At 36.1% G+C, this 9,498-nt stretch overlaps 2 long non-coding RNA genes across 2 annotated transcripts in view; one reads left to right on the plus strand and one right to left on the minus strand.

The window, feature by feature from the left end:
• The window catches only part of LOC149136673 (uncharacterized), a 367,529-nt gene that overhangs the window by 81,388 nt on the left and 276,643 nt on the right, over positions 1-9,498 (plus strand). The gene's annotated exons all lie outside the window — the stretch shown is intronic.
• LOC149136675 (uncharacterized) lies at positions 7,123-9,218 on the minus strand. The gene is made up of 2 exons (XR_016241183.1): positions 9,133-9,218; positions 7,123-7,313 (listed from the first exon to the last, which is right to left on the minus strand). It is a non-coding gene; the product is annotated as an uncharacterized LOC149136675 (long non-coding RNA).

The raw sequence follows: 9,498 nt of genomic DNA on the forward strand, positions 1-9,498 counted from the left end.
AAGGTATTAAATACGTAATATTAACATTTGCAATTTTAATGCGTAACATGCGTTAGATATTTCTGAAATGTCCACCTCCTTATATATATATATATATATATATATATATATATATATATATATATATATATATATATATATATATATATATATATATATATATATATATATATATATATATATACACACACATACATATATACATTCCTATATATCTGTATGTATTATAAAAGTATGTATGTAATATATCTATCTATGTTTATAGTAAAAATAAACATAAACAGCTAGGTGCAATATAACACACACACACACACACACACATGAAGACGTTGGGAGTGCATTTGGTTGACGGAAACTGTTTGGGATCTCGCCAAGGCGGCGAGTTGGCAGAAACGTTAGCACGCCGGGCGAAATCCTTAGCGGTATTTCTTCTGTCTTTATGTTCTGAGTTCAAATTCCACCTAAGTCAACTTTGCCTTTCATCCTTTCGGTGTTGATAATTTAAGTACCAGTTACGCACTGGGGTCGATGCAATCGACTTAATTCATTTGTTTGTCCTCGTTTGTCCTCTCCATGTTTAGCCCCTTGTGGGCAATAAAGAAATAAGAAACATTAGCATGCCGGGAGAAATGCTTAGCGGTATTTCGTCTGTCTTTACGTTCTGAGTTCAAATCCCACCGAAGTCGACTTTGCCTTTCATCCTTTCGGAGTCGATAAATTAAGTGCCAGTTGCGTACTGGAGTCGATCTAATCGACAGGCCCCTCCCCCCAAATTTTGGGCTTGGTGCCTAGAGTAGAAAAGAATAGTGAGCTTCTAAACACTCCGACTGCATTCTGTAAGTCTGCTCTAAGCAGTGTATAGTTGGGTGATTACTGTTATTGCCGTCTCCTTCAATCTCGAATGAACCAACGTTGACAGATCAGCTAGTTAGATGTATAGAAATAATATATTAAAGTTACAATAATTTTGAACAGTTATAATTTTAATTAAATATACAGGTTAAAAATAAATGGAGGAAAACCGAACGAAGTTATCTGACAGCCAAATACATACAATAAGATATTTTGTAAAACAGAAACTGAATCTCTGGGCAAATGATTCTGTAATACCCTGAAAACAACATTTTCGATACAAATAAATATCTTATCAACAAACAAGCTTAATCTTTATCTGGTTCTATTCATGGAATTTGCTCTTTTGTATAGATAATTTAATAATTATGGTATATCTCGTTCAGAATGTTTATATATATATATTTATATATATATATATATATATATATATATATATCATAATAATAATAATAATAATAATAATAATAATAATAATAATATAGATTTAATCAAAAGATTAAATTTGGTACTTAAAATGTTTGTGGCACCAGAATTTGGTAGGGTAAAAACCAAAAACAAAATCAAGAGATTTGGTGAATAAAATTTGAAGAAAAGCAGCCAAAATGCATTAGGTTATAGCAGTACGTACGTTTCGTACAAACTTCATTTATTTATGTAGTGAGAACACCACATAAGATGTGCAATGAAAATGTACTCCTCAGCTGCATAATGGAAGCTCATTTCAGAAAGTCATTTTGTAAATGTGTGCAAATACAAGAGTAGGAGATGAAGAAAATACCAACCTTCCATTATGCAGCTGAGGAGTACATTTTCATTGCACATCTTATGTGGTGTTCTTACTACATAAATAAATGAAGTTTGTACGAAACGTACGTACTGTTATAACCTAATACATTTTTGTTGCATTTCTTCAAATATATATATATATATATATATATATATATATATATATATATATATATATGCATGTATCCATACATATATGTACATACCTACAACGAAAAAAACACAACAAAAACAAACAAACAGAGAAACGAGACATGCAACATAAAGAGCATAAGCCTTGTTGCATGTCTCGTTTCTCTGTTTGCTTTTTTCGTTGTTCGAAAAATGTTCGTTTTCTATATTTTCGTTTTTATGTTTTCGTTTCGCATTATGTTTAACGTTTTTTTATGTCCTGTACCCACATATATGCATGTATGTATACATATAGATGTAGGTATGTTCATAAATGTATGGATATATACATATATTTATATATTATTTATATTATTATACAATCGAACGCCAGGCATCTTTTTCCAAGTAAGTTTTATCTATCTATCTATCTATCTATCTATCTATCTATCTATCTATCTATCTATCTATCTATCTATCTATCTATAAACTTAGAACTTTTATTTTTACAGGGTCTAATATTGTAGTTTAATGAATATATATATGCTTCAAGTAATTTCCGTTCTAATTTTGGCACAAGGCCTGTAATGTTGAGGGAGAGGATAAGTTGATTATATCGACTCCAGTACTTCACTGGTACTTTGAACTCAGAACGAAACGATTCAGAAAAAATGCACCCAGTGAAAATAGAAGAGTCTTTCGCCAAGCCAGAAGTACACCTGGAAGAAACTATGCTCTGTGTTTTGTGGGATATATAGCATTTAATGTATAACATATTGTTTAACCAAACCATAACAGCTAATGCGGAGAAGTATTGTCAATTGGTAACATTGCATAAAAGATTTGCAGAAAAAACGCCAATCATTGGTCAATCGTAAAAGATGTTACTCTTATACGATAATGCCACACAACTTATTGCCCAAGTCATGACTATGACTCCAAATGTGTAAGCTTTGCCTTAATCTCTTTGCTCTCTGCTCCTTAATCCCTCTGTTAGTCAGATCCTTGCAACATTATTTTGACAATGTAAATTAAGATTAATAAAACAATTGTTTCTTTGCCATCTTGATATGTGACAGGACTTTCTTTCCAACGTAGTATATAAATATATACATAATACATATATATATATATATATATATATATATATATGCACATACCTGTACGTATATATGCATATACTCATTTACTATTTGTTTTTACATGATTGAACGCAGCGTCTTCCAAAATGTAAGTAGTTTTCGTAAACTCATATCCTCCGACGCTACTCTATCTCTTTCTCTTTCCCCCCCTCGTTCTTCCTCTGTACTACTACGTATCTCGCTTTACCCCTCTCGTTCTTCCTCTGTTACTACTACGTATCTCTTTTTCCCCCTCGTATTTCCTCTCTTTCTCTTTTCCTCTCGTTGCTCACCTATTCTTCTACTTCCTCCCTCTGTTTCTCCCTCTACCACTCTCTCTCTCTTCCCTTTACACCGGCATGGTCACATGCTTCCGGTCAATAATCCTTTCCTTCCTTGGCTTTCGCCAAGCAACGCACGCACCACTTTGTCCCTCTCGGGTCCGTGCCTCATCGCGTTCATACACACATAATTTTTCTCGTCTGGCCGTAAAGCCTTTTCTGTTTGTTTTCCTGTCCGCCACTACATTCCTCCATTGCTAGATTTAATTTGCGTATACAAATTTAATCTGCGATCCATGGGACGAGCCGTTTTAGCGATGCGTCCTGCCCAAGCTCGTCGAAACGCCGGTGTTAAAACGTGGGTGGCTGATGAAGGAGAATGTTCTCTATGTGGCTCGTGTGTTCTCGTCTACGTTTGTTTGCAATGTCCTGTACCCAGATATGCACCTATACATACAGGTGGATGTCGGTATGCACATACCTGTACGTATATATGCATATACTTATTTACTATTTGTTTATATATATATATATATATATATATATATATATATATATATATATGTATGTATGTTTTAACTGAGGAAGGTTTCCGTAATGGATGCATTTCCTATTATTTCCTACTATCCATTAAGCAGCCCCGAAACGGGCGTATTAAATGATTTCAAAGCATCGGATTTACTTGACTTCATTATCACAACTTTCATATCTATACACACACACGCACGCACACACACACACACACACACACACACACACACACACACACACACACACACACACACACACACACACACACACACACACACACACACACACACACACACACACACACACACACACACACACATATATATATATGATAATTTGTTTCGAAGTTTGAAAATGCATTCGGACCTCAAAATGTATAGTCGTTTTAAAATTTTCATTCATTCAAATACCAAACCGATGTCGACAATTTTTCTTAACTTATCAATGGTACTAATATATAAATAAAGGGTGTAGGAGAGTTTAAAGTTACAAGTAAACATCGGAAAAACATTCTTAAACGATCAGATGTTCAAACGTTCACAGAAATTTCAAAGTTTCACTGGGATACATAGTAATATCAATGGAAATGTTTAATGAAGATGATAACAAATGTATATTATTGAAAGTTGGGACCAATTGAGGCTTTATTTTTAAAACAAAGTGGAGAAGAAATAGAAAAAGGTGGGGAGTAAGAAAAAAGTTTTTTTATGACAATTTCTATCCTCGTGCGCGTTGTTCTTTTCTCAATTTTAGTCTAAATTTATGGGCCTCTTCACCTTCTTAGCTTGCTGGAGTTCCAAATGTTATAAGTTCAAATCTAAGCATTTCGCCCGGCGTGCTAACGTTTCTGCCACCTCGCCGCGTTTGGAAGCTCGCTGTTCAATAAAGCTTTGTATTAAACAGGGCAAAAATGCTAACGGAACTTATGAAATGCCCCAGACTGCTTATCGATTAACTTTTTCGCTGGAAGAAGAAGTTCAAGGACGGTATAGAGAGGTTGAGAGAGGATGAGGGAAGGAGAGAGACATCGAAACATCAGAGCTGGTTGAGGAAATTCACAATTTTCTGGATGAAGACTGTCGTGTGTCTACAACGACTATAATCATCCTGTTTGGAGTTGACGTGACAACTGTAAACAGGAGTGGCTATGTGGTAAGTAGCTTGCTTACCAACCACACGGTTCTGGGTTCAGTCCCACTGCGTGGCACCTTGGGCAAGTGTCTTCTACTATAGCCTCGGGCCGACCAAAGCCTTGTGAGTGGATTTGGTAGACGGAAACTGAAAGAAGCCCGTCGTATATATGTATATATATGTATATGTATATGTATGTGTGTGTATATGTTTGTGTGTCTGTGTTTGTCCCCCCAACATCGCTTGACAACCGATGGTGGTGTGTTTACGTCCTCGTAACTTAGCGGTTCGGCAAAAGAGACCGATAGAATAAGTACTAGGCATCCAAAGAATAAGTCCTGGGGTCGATTTGCTCGACTAAAGGCGTTGCTCCAGCATGGCCGCAGTCAAATGACTGAAACAAGTAAAAAAAGAGTAAAAGTGTAAAAGAGTAGGATTATTCATAAAGATCTGGACATGTTTGTCCCCAGGGTGCTGAGTAACGAACATGCTGGTAACTTGATAGACATGAGCACCAAAACTGTCCCCCTTCCCAATTTCCTTACAGTCTAGACGTTGTTCTCTGTGATCTTTGGTTGTTCTCCAAGCTAAAGGAGAGAATCGGTGGCAGACGTTTTGAAGGTATTGAGAAGAAGGAGTTGCAATACGGGTCCTGGGCATCTTCATTTTAGAAGACTTCCATTGTGCCTTCATGAAGTGGCTTGAGCGTTACAAGTTCATTGAAGTAAGACGATCCTATTTGGAAGGAAGCTAGAGTTTTGTACTCCTTTGAAATTAATAAATACATCTCCTAAAAACGTCTGAAAACTTCTGGAACGCACCTACTAAGATTAGCATAACGAACATATCTGTGTTAGTCAAGTACCTGCTGTTTCAATTACACGGGAAAACAAATGTTTTCTTCATAATTTTATAATCTTGTTTATTTTATACCACCACATTCATCTCCTACCCTCCAAGATTGATTTAGAAAACGTAGCGTGTGTATAATTGTTTATATGAATCTATGCTTGAATGTATTAGTAGAAGTATGTATGATTGAATGAATTTACATACAAACGCATAATGTATATAAATACGTATGTATGTATGCAACATGTATGTATGTATGTATGTATGTATGTATGCATGCATGCATGCATGTATGCATTCATGTATGTATGCATTTATGTATATATATATGTGTATGTAAGTATATATGTATGCCTGTATATATGTGTGCATTTATGTATATGTGTATGTGTGTATGTATGTACGTATGCATACATGTATATATGCATGCATCTATGTATGTAAGCATTTATATCTATCTATCTATCTATCTATCTATCTATCTATCTATCTATCTATGTGTGTGTGTGTGTGTGTGTGTATGTGTGTGTGTGTGTGTGTTTGCGTATATATACCTATGGATATTTTGTATTTGTTTTGTGAAGTTTTGGATTATAGGAAAATCTATATTACAAGCTGTTCCTTAATCATCGAGAACATCCAGACAAATATACCAATAATATAACATCATTACACTTATTTAAATATATAGGCGCAAGCATGGGTGCGTGTTTAGAAGTTTACTTCCCAGTCTCATGATTTGGGGTTCAATTCCACTGTGTAGCACCTTGTGAAATACACACATATCCATACATGCACATATACATACATACATACATACATATATATATATATATATATATATATGTGTGTGTGTGTGTGTGTGTGTGTGTGTGTGTGTGCGTGTGTGTGTGCGCGTGTGTGTTTCTGTGCGCGTGTGTGTGCATATGTATTTGTGTTTGTGTTTGACGATCGGTGTTAGTGTGTTTATGTAACCAAGAAATCCGGCAGATGAGACCGATATAAGTACCAGGCTTTAAAAAATAAGCTCTGCAGTCGATTGCACTAAGATTCTTCAAGGTGTTGCCCCAGTGTGGCCGCAGCCTAATGACTAAAACAAAAGAATATAAGCATGGCTACACAATCACATGCATGTGAATGAATATATAAGTTTGGCCAAAAGTCACCCGACAGTAAATCAAAATTCTATAAATACTATCTGTAATTCTGTATTGACTCGAATGGAAAAGTGTGTCGCTCAAGAAGGACTACAGTTTGAACATTTCTCATGGTGTTTCATATTTAGATGCTTTTACTGAATCTATTCAGTTGTTAAACATAAATAAATCTTGGAATTAAATGGTTTTGATTTACTGTCAGGTGACTTTTGGCCAACCCTGTATATATATATATATATTATACAGAGTGGGACATAAAGATTCCTACATTGTGAATGAATATAAAAAGAGAACGTAATCATTCTGGAAAACATTTATTATGTTTTTGAAAGTACATAAAAAACGGTTTATTTTACTAGGTTTTAAGACCTATACTAGACAAATAGCGGCAGTTTTTGGCAATACATTGATGTAGTCGTTCACGGAAGTTCTCTTCTTTTAAATCCTCAAGAATTCGCGGACGGTGTCGAATACGAAAATGGCAGAACCTAAAAAAAAAAAGAAGTTTTTGAGTAATTGATAAGGAATACAAAAATGGTAAATCTTAACCTTTATATGAAACCTGCCCCACTTCTCTACTTCGACTTACGTCCACATAATATCTCCTCAAAATGTGTGAGATCTTTATGCACCCCCACGCTATATGTACACATGCAACCTATATAGTAGATACATGTATAAAGAAGATTAATTTAGTTATCTCCCTCTGTATTGAAAGAGATGATTAATTGATTTTCGAACAGTGTTGGGCTCTTATCATTGCTAGGTGTCAACATCAGTTTAACCAATCCCTAAGAGGGGAACAACCAATCTGTTTATATACTCCATAAATCCAGTACTACAGAAAACGGGCTACTAATTTGCATACCGTGTTTAGAATTTTATTTAGTATTAGGGTCCTGTCAACATGGAACTCAGGCCTCACAGTATCAAGGTGTTACCGCGTATACAAGCAGCAAATTTCTCCACTTTCTTTGAAACTAAAACTCCATACACTCCGCAAATATTCTTTTCTACTCTAGGCACAAGGCCCGAAATTTTGGGGGAGCGGGCCAGTCGATTAAATCGACCCCAGTCCGCAACTGGTACTTAATTTATCGACCCCGAAAGGATGAAAGGAAAAGTCGACCTCGGCGGAATTTGTACTCAGAACGTAAAGAACACTCCTCAAATATTCTATCACCGCCGCAAAAGACATGTAGCGTCCAATCATATTATTCTTCCTGACATATTGTAACAAAAATCTTTTGAACCCCGTCTACACTGTTACACATGATTTAACCTCACTACGACCGTATGCACAGAAAATATTTTCATTCATGCTCTGAGAGAGTCTCTGAGGGAGTCTCTTGCTATTATTGGTTGCTTAGTCAACCAGTAAGAGCAAAGTCGAACTGGCTTCGAAGCTAAACATGAACAAATACACCAGGACAAAAAGTCGTGCACTATTTTAGTTTTTAATAGCAGCAGTGAACTATATGACCATCGAACGTATGACCTGCTGTTGTGAGGGCGCGGGGCAAGTTAATTACATTAACTGCAGTATTTGTCAGGTATATTTTATGTTATACACAGTTTATCGTGTGTATAACCATTCCAAAGAAGAGAGAAAGATTGATAGAAAAGAACACAAGATTCGAAGTGATTCCAAGCGCAATCCAAAGTTTCTCGCTGGCTTCAAACGCTCGATTGAAGTCAACCCATCTACATCCATGACAACTCTTGCAAAGAAACGCAATGTGTCTCCATCATATCCAGAGCTGTGAGCAGGGACCTTGGCATGACTAGCTATGTTCGACGATGCCGTCACATCCCAACAGTCAAAGCCAAAGTAATCAGAGCTCAGAGATGCCCACAGCTTCTATTATTCATCAAGCATCAAGTTGCCGTAAAAACTCGTGTTTATTAACTGGAAAGAGTCCACTGTGGATGCTGAGGTGATTCGCAGAAATTCTCGATTGATTGCATGCAACGCTTCTGGTGTCCGCCCTGTGTTTGAGATTAAGAATCCTGCCTCTGTGATGGTATTTGAAGCCGTGGCGAGTGATGGAGGTGTCATGGATCCACAGTTCGTTGAGACTAGCTTGAAGATCAGCACATATGTGGTGCTTATCCAGGATTCTGCACTATGCCATGGGTTAAAAATGACACAGGCTTTTCTTGGTGCCATTTTTTGTAAGGGCCAACATCTGGCCCAGTAAAAGCCTAGATTTCAACATTCTTGATTACATTTTATGGGGCATAACTCAAGCAACGACCAATGCTTCGCCACACTCGAGTGTGAAGAGTCTTAGACCTGCATCTTACCTGCAACACGCGAAATCACCAGCTCCAAAAAAGTTTCGTTCTCGAGTGGAGGCAATAATTGTCCAAAAGGGCGCCCATATTGTGTGATAAATATTTTTATTGTAATAAATATTACAGTGAAATTGTATCTGTCTACTACCATTATTTTAGTATTTATAACCAGTTTTATGCATCGCAAAAATTGTCTCAATTTATCTGCAAGACCGTATATATGTGTATGTGCATATATATAAATTTAAACACACAACATGACTTAAAGCTTTGATCAATTCAAACATACAACCTGACTTAAATTTTTGATCAATTTAAGCTCACAACCTGACTTAAAGATTTGAACGTTAGTTGTGTGCATACATGTATGTATAT

Source organism: Octopus bimaculoides, chromosome 3, assembly GCF_046866305.1.
Source record: "Octopus bimaculoides isolate indiv1 chromosome 3, ASM4686630v1, whole genome shotgun sequence".
NCBI classification, from domain to species: Eukaryota; Metazoa; Mollusca; class Cephalopoda; order Octopoda; family Octopodidae; genus Octopus; species Octopus bimaculoides.